This window comes from Bubalus bubalis, chromosome X (genome assembly GCF_019923935.1).
Source record: "Bubalus bubalis isolate 160015118507 breed Murrah chromosome X, NDDB_SH_1, whole genome shotgun sequence".
Taxonomy (NCBI): Eukaryota; Metazoa; Chordata; class Mammalia; order Artiodactyla; family Bovidae; genus Bubalus; species Bubalus bubalis.
The window spans coordinates 99,953,512-99,965,525 of NC_059181.1; the positions used below are offsets into that span (position 1 = coordinate 99,953,512).

The 12,014-nt window shown below is 34.3% G+C and overlaps 1 pseudogene; it reads right to left on the bottom strand.

Annotated features, from left to right (window-relative positions):
* Positions 1-10,755: 10,755 nt before the first annotated feature.
* Positions 10,756-11,791, bottom strand: LOC102399365 (annotated as a pseudogene).
* Positions 11,792-12,014: the final 223 nt, after the last annotated feature.

Below are 12,014 nucleotides of genomic sequence, written 5' to 3' on the forward strand. Positions count from 1 at the left end.
CAAACAGAACATTATAGAGCAATGAAAATAGAAGAACTGAAACTGTGGAATATGGGTGAATTTCACAAGCATAATGCTAAGCAAAGTAAGACAAACACAAAACAGTGTATAATGTATGATCCCCATTATATACATTTCAAAGATAGAAAAAATAATCTAGGTTATATAGTGATACCTACATAGATGATTAACCTTTAATGAAAGAAAGTGTATTATTATTATGAAAATTGGGCTTCTTGTTTTCTCTAAGTAGGAGAGAAGCTTATTTGGTTGACTGAGGGTGAATGTGAAGCTTCTGAAGTACTGGCAATATTCTGTTTCTTGACCAGAATATGGTTATATCAGTTTTCACTTTATAAATGTTAAGTTGAACATATAGGTTGTATGCCCTCTTTTGTACAGTACTCTTGCTTGTAAAATCCCATGGATGGAAGAGCCTGGTAGGCTACAGTTCATGGGGTCACAAAGAGTCAGACCCGACTGAGTGACTTCACTTTCTTTCTTTTCCTTTTAGAAACTGCAACTCTACTTATTCTTGTGTACTCTTGACCACATTCTTATTATCTCCTAATTTTTATCCACCAGTTATCTGCCTACCCACTCACTCACTCACTGTGTTTTTAGTCCCTCAAGTGGTACCTTATGATTTTCAAATATGATAATGTCTCTTCAGCTTTAAAACAATATGAACAACAGCTACAATAGTAGCAATAATAAAATATTATTGTTTCTGATTTTGGTTATTTCTCCAAATCATGCTATACTACTATCTCTATTTACTACAGCTTTGTTTATATGTTCACTGATCTCTTGAAAGTATTTTTTTCAAAGATAACCAATGATAGAAAAAAACAAATTCCATGGCTTTTTTAGTGTCTTTAAAAATCAGCATTTTATTCATTTGTGTACATATACATACATGCATGCGTGTGTGCATGCTAAGTCGCTTCAGTCATGTCCTCTGTATGACCCCATGGACTGCTGCCCACCAGGCTCCTCTGTCCATGGGATTCTGTAGGCAAGAATACTGGAGTGGGTTGCCATGACCTCATTCATGGGATTTTCTTGACCCAGGGGATTGAACCCGCATCTCCTACATCTCCTGCATTGTCAGGTGAGTTCTCTACTACCAGCACCACCTGGGAAGCCCATACACATACACACATAAATACAAATATATATATATATATATATATATATATATATATATATATATATTGACTTACCTGGTGGCATTACATCTTTACATACTAAATATTTCTGAAAAGGCATGATGTAAAGAAATCTAATTCATTTTTATTCAAGCCAGTGTGTATTAAACTGATTAGATTCTTGTACAAACATGCAGCAGAGACCCATTAATATCCCAGTGCATTTCAGAAATACTAATCTAAGAGTTATCCTATTTTCAAGTGAATATAAATTCTTGGTTATTAAATATAATCCATTGTAAATAAGCATGTACTTAATTATTGGTATTCAATCAGGATTGTGTAATGCTGAGATGCATGGCAGTAATTGTGCAACATAAGAACAAAGTACAAACTGTGTTTAGTACTGCCTATTATATAGGGAGCAGAGTAAAAATGAAGCAATTAATAAGCCCTTAATATCAATAGTATGTGCATTCAATAACATCTTATTAGAATATTAGGTAAATCACAAAGTGTCTGTCACTCTGGTAGCTTGGAATGGTAGTTACCACCCATACCCAGGATAAAGCTTGCTTATGAGTGTGTGTTAGTCACTCAGTTGTGTCCGACTCTTTGCAACCCCTCTTTGCAACCTGCCAGGCTTCTCTGTCCATGGAATTCTCCAGACAAGAACACTGGAGTGGGTTGCCATTTCCTTCTCCAGTTGCCATTCCCTTCTTCAAAACTTGCTTACTTTATGTCCATCAGACATTAGTCTTTACTGAATCATATGTGTCCCCTTTCAAAAAAAAAAAAAAAAAAAGGATTTCAATATACCTTCACATCTCCTGCATATCTTGGACAAGTTAAATAGCCTCTCAGAGATTCATTTTCATCATCTGAAATGTGAGAATAATAAGAGATCATATCTCAAAATATTGTTTTAAAGATTTACTTTTGTAATACACATAATACACATTATGTCATAAAATAGTTCTGGACCTCTAAGTAAGTGCTGAGTGAATGTTAGCTAAAACTAACAGCAGTAGCAGAATCATCAATAGGTAACTAATTCCATGGCCCATTCCTAATTTCTATAAACTGGGGATAATCTGAGTTATGGAGTAAGAGTGAATGACACAATATTAACATAACTTAACATTAACATTAACATAACATTAACACAACATTAACATTAACATAACTTTGATATTTCCCCAGACTAAATGATCCTACAATATTGTTTCCTAATTTGCAACCTTGATCTTGTCACTCCCTACCTCATGATATGGCCTCCCATCTCTTTCAAACTAAATGACAAACTTCTTTGGTTTATCACAGCATTCTATGTGATACAGACTCTGCCTCAAATCTAAATTTCACCCTTAGGTATCACCATTTTTCTACTTAAACCCTCTTCTATAGGCATTTTTTTTCTGATAAGTGCTTTCCAAATGTCTCTTAGGTGTGTTTGTTGCTTTTTTGTTTTTGTTAATAAACTTCTTCTTATATCTCATACATTTTCTTTAACTGACATAGTCCCACTCCTTAAGATTCCACAGCAATTAGTAAAATGTTCTTTATTGTGCACCATCCATTTATTCTTTCATTCAACAAATATTGACAAACAATACTATGTGAGAATTCTGCTGTAAACACTAGAGACACTCTTCACAAAGTAAAAACTCAAATGGGAAATATAATCATTTACAAATCACTACAAGTGTGATGCATGTTTAAAAGAAAGGGAAACATTAGCTATAAAAATGTATAACAAAGGGGCAAACACACTAGCAATAAAATTTTTCCTGCAAAAAGCCATATTTTAGCAGAGTGAGTTGGAGTAAAAGTTCCAAAGGATTTAGCAAAATGGAGCTGGTATTGTGGGTGGGAGTGGAGAGTTGAGGTCTTCTAGCCAGAGAGAACCACATATATGAAGGCTGTAAGTCAAAAAGAGTAAAACATTTGTTAGACTAAAAGATATTCAGTATGGCTATAATAGATGTGATGAAGGAGAAATATTGGGCACTAATAGAAAATATGGGCTTCCCTGGTGGCTCAGTTGGTAAAGAATCTGCTTGCAATGTGGAACACCTGGGTTCGAACCCTGGATTGGGAAGATTCTCTGGAGAAGGGCATGACAATCCACTCCAATAATCTTGCCTGGAGAATTCCATGGACAGAAGAGCTAGAGACTGTCCCTGTGGTTGAAAAGAGTCGAACATGACTAAGCAACCAAGCACAGCACACACAGCACAAGAAAAAATACAATATGTGCAGGGGCTTCCCTCATAGCTCAGTTGGTAAAAAATCTGCCTGCAGTGCAGGAGACCACAGTTCGATTCCTGGGTCAGGAAGATCTGCTGGAGAAGGGATAGGTTGCCCACTCTAGTATTCTTGGGTTTCCTTTGGGGCTCAGCTGGTAAAGAATCTGCCTGCAATGCGGGAGACCTGGGTTCAATCCCTGGGTTAGGAAGATCCCCTGGAGAAGGGAAAGGCTACCCACTCCAGTATTCTGGTCTGTAGAATTCCATGGACTATATAGTCCATAGGGTCACAGTCAGACACGACTGAGCAACTTTCAACTTTCACTTTTCACTTTCACTGAAACAAAAGAGACATTTTGTCATAATAATTGTGTTAGGTTTGCTGTGTGTTAAAATAGTGTATATTAGATTAGGAAGTATGCCAGTTATCTCTGTTTCTGAAAACTTTCAGTGAAAAATCACACACACACACAGATATATATATATATATATACACACACACATATATATGTATATAATTCTCATTTGGAAATTCTGTAACATACAGATAATTCATCTCCTTGGACTTTAAAAAAATTTTTACAAATTATGCCTTTGTTCATGGAATTTCAGGTTTCATATATTAAATATAAAGAATGTGACCAGATTTAGACACTAAGTTTTTGTTTGTTTGCTTGTTTGTTTTGTTTTAGAAATATCTATGTAAGGATTTTAATAGGTTTACTGTGTTTTTGTACTTGTTGAAAACTAGTTCAACTAGTCTAATTCTACTAGTTGAAATGCATATAAGTTTAAATCTTACAGAGTTTAAATGAAAAAAAGAATTATCAGAAATTCAGATAGAAAAACACAGTCTTTTTTTTTTAATTTTATTTTATTTTTAAACTTTACATAATTGTATTAGTTTTGCCAAACATCAAAATGAATCCGCCACAGACACAGTCTTAAGGGATATTCGCAGGATTATTGGAGAATTAAAAAATAATTCCACTTTCTTATAAATAGAATTCTTTTTTCTAGTACTCCCGGGACAATGTACTGCCCCTCCCCTTCACCTCCACCAGCTCCTCAGCCCAGCCACTCCTGCTTCCCCTGCCTACTATCACATCTAAGTCCTCACACTGAATGCCACTTCCTCCATGAAGACTTCTTGCTTACTCCCCTCCTAGAATTGTTTTTTTTTAATTGAAGTGTAGTTGATTTACAGTTTTGTGTTAGACTCTAGTTTACAGCAAAGTGATTCAGTTATATATATTCTTTTTCAGATTCTTTTCCATTATAGGTTATCACAGGATATTCCCTGTAGGATTAAAATCCTTAGTGGGATTTTATTTTTAACTTAAGCATTTAATTTTAAAGGTCTTGAATGTTTCAGCCATAGGAAATATTGCATAATTTAATTGTTTGATCATTTGTGTATAAGAAACATTTTGTCACAAGCCTCAGTTATATTTGTTTTGTAGCATTCCATGTTATTGTTCAAAGAGCATATTTTTCCTTGTGAAAGTTCAGTCTTCAGTTATGGCCATTTGCTTATGATCCATGGCCTTGCCTTAATTGACATTAATTGCTTTCTGTTTTTTTTAATAAGGCAAAGAAGAAATTCAATAGAAAGTAAAGTCAAACAATATAATTTGTGTGGAAGTTGGTGCCTTGTTTGTGACTTGTGAGATAGTTAAGATGGTTTTATGTGATCAATTGGTAGAATAGTGATTTTCTGAGAGAAGGAAATATGCAATCCATAGTCCCTAGAGACCAAACAGAAATGACCCTATAAGGGCAAACGTGTTTTTATCCAAACAATGCAAAATTCTTTCAAAATGCAGAGGGAAGGGACTGCAGGTTTATCTTGCTTTGCTTTATAAACCAAATCACTCATTTAGAATTTCCATATACACTTTTAACAAGTTGCCTATGATTTGCCCGCAAAATTCTTAAAGATATAGTTGCCTCTTCAATTATACAGATATCCATTGTATTTGACTTGTATTTGAGAAGAAACCATTTTTATATTTAAACAACGTGAAATAGCTCTTAAAATTTTATTTCTATTCTAACTAATAAAATAGGATAAAGGCAGAAGGTGAAAATATTTTTATATGTAGAGTAAAAGACAATAATATTTCCTACTAGAGGTTCCTTAATAGTATTTGAGATATGACTGCATTGCACTGATTGAATGCCAGAGGGTTTTTTTTTTTTTTTGGTAATATCACATTATATTTTGAAGTCTTATTTACTGAGGCATAACTTATATTGAGTAAAATTCATCCTTTTTAGTATGCAGTTTTATGAACTTGAAAAATGCATATGACAGGCAAAGTCAAGATACAGAAGCTTCATCAAGGAGAGCAATTCCATCCTATACCTTTCTAGTCAACCCTTCCCAACATGCCAGCCTCTGACAACCACTGATAATGTTCTATCCTTACAGTTTTACCTTTTACAAAAATGCTATATAAATTGTATTTATAATATGTAGCTTTCTGAGTCAGACTCTTTCACTTGTATAAGGCATTTGAGAGTTCTATGTGATGTTTTGTGTATAATTAATTCTTTCCTTTTTTATTGAGAATCTTTCTATCATGTGAAGTTATCACTGTTTATATAGTCATCAGTTGATGCAGTTACAAGTGTTTTCCACTTTTAACTGATTGATACTAAAACTGCTACAAATATTCACATACAAGTTTTTGTATGAACATAAGTTTTTATTTCTCTTGGGCAAATACCTAGAAGTGAGATTGTAAGCATAGGTAATGTATGTATTACATTATGTAAAATATGCATATATAACAATATAAGAGACTGCCAATCAGTTTTCCAAACTGACTATATCATTTTTTCATTCCCATTAGGAAAGAGAGACTTCTAGTTGTTCCATGTCTTTACAGTTTGGTATTCAGACTTTTATTAGACATTCTAATAGGTTTGGAATGATATCTCATTGTGATTTAATTTGCATTTTCCTAACTGGGGCTTCCCAGTTACCACTAGTGGTAAACAACCCACTTGCCAATGCAGGAGACACAAGAGACACAAGTCGTAAGACATAAGAAAGGCATGGCAACCTACTCCAGTATTCTTTCCTGGGGAATCCCCATGAACAGAGGAACCTGGTGGGCTACAGTCCAGACACAACTAGAGTCAGACACAACTGAAGTGACTTAGCATGCACACAATGATTAATTGTGCTGCATACCTTTCATGTGGCAATTTGCTATCCATATACTTTACCTGGTGAAGTGCCTATCCAAATTTTTACACATTTTTTATTGGCTTCTCAAAAAATTATTATCTGTTGAGAGTTATTTTCTGTTCTGTTAATTCTTTGTCTAATATGTGAATTGCAAATATTCCCTTTTACACTTTTGTATAAGTAAAAAGAAGAAGTTTTAATGTTGATCAAAGATGATGTTTTAACTAAGAAAATTTTGCCAAGTCAGGCCCTCAAATGTTTTTACCTCTGTGTGTGTGTGTGTATGTGTGTGTGTGTGTGTGTGTGTGTGTGTGTGTGTGTGTGTTAACATGTTTGGTAACTAGGATCCATTTTTGTGGTAAATTTTGTATATGATGTGAGGTGTGTGTCTAGCTTTAGTTGCATTTTTTTTGACGAGATATTTATTAATATTTATCATTTTAGTGAACACACTATTCTATGTTGATCGAATTGTTTTTCTATCTTTTTAATACATATATGTGTGAATTTATTTTTTGGCTTTCTGATCTCTTCCACTGATATATGCATTAATCATTTGTTCAATACCACATTGTCTTGATTACTGTAGATTTATGTTACCTAAAATCAGGTAGTATGAGCCCTTAATCTTTGTTTTGTTTTGGCCATTTTACTTTCTCTGTTTTTCCATACAATTTTTGAATCAAATGTGATTCAACTAAATTTTCTACTTAGAATTTTATTAGAATTGCATAACATCTGGACATCACTATTGAGTATTTTCCATGAAAATGCTATATTTCTATTTATATAAATTTTTGAAAATCTGTGTTTTGTAGATTTCACCATACATACTTTGAACATAATTTTTTAAAATGTATACTTAGAATTTTGTTTTTTTGTTTTTAGGTGTTAGTTTAATGGCACTTTTACTTTAGTTTTATTGAGATATAATTAGCATATAATATATTGTATAAGTTTAAAGTGTAAAATATAATTTGATACTTGTACATATTATGAAATGTTTCCTAGAATAATTTTAGTTTAATATCCATCATCTTGTACATTATATTTTTTTCTTGTCAGGAGATGTACTGTCAATTTTCAAATATGCAGTATAGTACTGTTAACTGTAGTCAACATGATGCACAGTACATACTCAGAATTTGTTAATCTTATAATGGGATTCTTGCATCTTTCTCCTACACCCCAGCCTCTGGCAAATACCTCATATGTTTTCTGTTTCTATGAGTTTGTTTTTTTAAGATTCCACATATAAGTGAGCTCATATAGTACTTGTCTTCCTCTGTTTAACTTAATTCTCTTAGTATAATGCCCTTGTGCTTCATCTGTATTGCTGCAAATAATTTCCTTCTTTTTTGGATATATATACATATATTATATATATATATATGTATGTATCATATGTATACATGATATATATGTATATATGTGTGTATCATATGTATACATGATATATATGTATATATATATGTGTATCCTATGTATACATGATATATATATGTATGTGTATGTGTATATATATATATGTATAGTCACATTTTCCTTATCCATTTATTCCTCAGTGAATATTTAAGTTGTTTTCATGTCTTAACTATTGCAAATAATATTACAGTAAATATGAGAGTGCAAATATCTCTTCAATATAGCTCTTTTATTTCCTTCATATACCCAGAAGTAGAATTGATAGATCTTATAGCAGTTCTACTTGTAAAATTTTAAATCCTCCATACTATTTTCTATAGTAGCTGCATCAATTTACATTCCTACCAACAAGGCACAAGGGTTTACTTTTCTCCACATCCTCTCCAGCAATTGTTTTCTCTTGTCATTTTGATAATAGACATCCTAACAATTGTGAGCTAATATCTTATTGTGTATTGTGACTTTGATTAATATTTCTCTCATGATTAGTGATTTTGAGCACTTTTTCATATACCTATTGATTATTTGAATATTTTCTTTGAAAAAGTTTATACCCAGGTCCTTTGGGCAGATTATTTTTGTTTGTTTGCTTTTTTATTTTTTGTTCTTTTTGGCTGTGGTTGGAAAATATAAATACTTTCTCCAATTTTGTAGGTCATCTTTACATTTTGTATATTGCTTTTTGATATATAGAAGGTTTTTGATAGGATATAGTCTTGTTGAATTTTGTTTTTATTACTTGTGTCATATCCAAAAAATTGTTCCCATGACCAATGTCAAGGAGCTTTCTTCTTATACTTTTCTTCTAAGAGTTTTATAGTGTCAGGTCTTACTTACACTATAAATTTTAAGTTAATCCTTGTGTTATAAGAAAGGGGCCTAGTTTCATTCTTTTGCATGTGAATATCCACTTTTCCCAACACTATTTATTGAAGAGACTGTATTTTTTCTCCATGGAGTGGTTTTAGCTCCCTGTTAGATATTAGTTGACTATATATATATTGCTGAGTTCCCAATTTCCTTCTATTGGTTAATCTATCAGATTTCATGCAATACTGTACCGTTTTGATTGCTATAGCTTTGTAATATAGTTTGAAATAAGGAAGTGTGATGCCTCCAACTTTCTTATCCCTCAGGATTATTTTGGTTATTCAGGGTTTTTCTGTGATTCCAAACACATTTTAAAGATGTTTTTCTACTTCTGTAAAAGATCCCATTGGAATCTTGATAAAGATTGCAATGAATCTATAGATGGTCCTGGGTAATATGCACATTTTAAAAGTATTAATTCTTTAATCCATGAAACTGGGATATCATTTCATTTATTTGTGTCTTCTAAGATTTCAACCCTGAAGAGTTTTCACTGTACTGACCTTTATCTTCTCATTTAAATTTCTTTCTAAATATTTCATTCTTTTTGATGCTATTGTAAACAAAATGGGTCTTTTTTTTTAAATTTTTTTTTGCAGATAATTTCGTGTGAGTGTATTGAAATGTCACTGATTTTTGTAAGTTGATTTTGTATCCTGCAACTTCATTTAATTTGTTGATTACATTTAATAGCTTTTTGGTAGACTTTCTATATATTTAATCATATAATCTGCAGAGATTTTACTTCTTCCTTCTTGATTTGGATGACTTTCATTTCTTTTTCTTGCCTAATTGCTCTGACTAGGCTTTCAAATACTATGTTGAATATAAGTGATGAATATAAGCATCTTTGTATTGTTCTTGATATTAGAGAAAAAATTTCAACTTTTCACTATCGAGCATAATGTTATCTATGGGCTTGCCTAAGTAAATAATCACAACTTTGGTTAAGCAACACAATTTATTTCTTCTGTTCCCATCTATTTTATTTATCCTTATTGAACTGGATAAGACTTTCAGTACAGTGTTGAGTAGGAATGATGAAAATAGACATTCCTGTATTATATCCAAAAGGGGGAAAACTTTCCATTTTTGAACATTAAATTTGATGTTAGTTACAAGTTGTTGTAGATGCCTTTATCACCTTAAAGATCTTTCTGTGTATTTTGCTTCCTGAAACTTATATCATGAATGCATTTGAACTTTTTCAAGTGATTTTCCTAAACCAATTGTGTGGAGCTCTTGGTTTTATGTTTAATGCATTGATATGCTGATTTATATTAATTGATTTTTAACAAATATATTGAGGTATAGTTTATGAATCACAAAATCTACTATTTTCTAGTGTAGTTTAATGATTTTAAGTAATTTTTCCAAATGGTGTGACCATCATCCTATATCTGCTTTAAAACATTTTCATGCTCATATATCATGCCTTAATATATATGTAACCAGGTGGTGGATGCAGTGGAGGCAGAGGGACACCAGGCGACACAGGTGGCTGGATCCCTGGAGACAGGGGCACCACAGTGGGGTTGCCTTGCATGTGAGGGGCTCCTGGAGAAGCTGTGGCAGCTGGATGTTGCTGTTTCCATGAAAGAATGGACCGTGGGACGGTGCTGGTGGTGGTAGTCCTTGTATTTTGCCACCCTGGCAAGGGGGTTCTGGAAGCCATACTGCTGCTGGATGGAAGGGGTGTCAGAAGCTGCAGTTGGTGTTGGCATGGGGGAAGAGGACCAGAGAGATGCAACAGCAGTGGGCAGTGTCATCATATATTTTCCTTGATGCAGGCAATAGGCCCCAGAGTCCACAAGTGTACTTTCCAGGTATCATCTGAATTTTACTCTGAGCTAACTAAGGGTCACCAGCCTCCACACTTCATACACACTGTGGTAATGTTGTGGGTCTCCAAGCTCTGCCAGGGTCTAAAGATTCTGTTATCATCTTCGCAAAGGGTCCCGTTCAAGCAAGCCTACTCTCGAAGCTGCACCTTCTGTAAATCATTCTGGTCCTCAGGGATATCTATACCTTGCTTCAGGATGTTTCTTCTCTACTGCTATTTTCACATTCTCCATGGTATTGGCAGTCACCAGGGTGAGAAGGGACTCATCTCCTCCTGGCAGCATCTGGCTATCTTTAATCCTTACTTTCCCTTCTTTCACAGAGCCTTTCCCTGCAATCAAGATCTTGGCATTACATTCCTTCTCTATGTTCTTCAAGGTATTCCTTCTGGGCCCACTTAGGAGCCACAAAAAGCTGATTTCCAGATACTCATATTGTGGGATCATTACTTTATTGCACACACATGTTGCTGGAGGTTTTTAATCTGCAAGAGGCTTGAAATCAGGGTTGAGGGAAGCCATTTTGGCAACAATGTTATTTTGCTCCTCCTCAAGCTTTTTCTGGGTGTGGAAGTCAAGAGTGTTAAACCTCTTTCCCCTCACAATTGTAGATGGGCTCTGGGGAAGGGGACGTGTCCCCCAGGTTAGAGGAGATGCCCAGGTCTCCTGTGTGCAGTTTACAAGTCAGGGCTTCTAGCTACAGTTGCACTATATAAGCTTTTTCTTGTTCCCAAGTAAGTACAGGGGAGATAAATGTAGGCATTCCTGGAATCACATTCTTGTGATTGTGTGTTCCATTGTGTTTTGGTTCCTGAAGCTCCTCTTCCACTTCTTACTGGGGAAGCCCAGCGGTGGCTTCTGAACTTTGTGAAGAGAGCCTTTTGGAGCCCACCACCTGGATTGGGCCAGGCCTAGGCAAGAGATTGGAATTTGTGGCCTCTAATTGGTGGAGCTTTAGCCCTTCTGATGGGTGTTGGGACTGGACTGACCTTTAGGCCAGGCGAGGAAATGGCACTGAACCTGAAGAGCTGGGAGGTGCTGCAGGGTGCACTTCATTTGTTACTGCAGATGCCCATTTAAAATTAATCCCTATTTTCATTCATCTGTGAATTTGACTTGTCTGGATATTTCAAATTAATGTAATCATGTAGCATATGGTCTGTTGTATCTGGCTTCTTTCACTTAGCATAATGTTTCCAAGGTTCATCCATGTTGCAGTTTGAATCAGTACTTCATTTCCTTTCATGTCTGTGTAACATTCAATTGGACCCATATAACA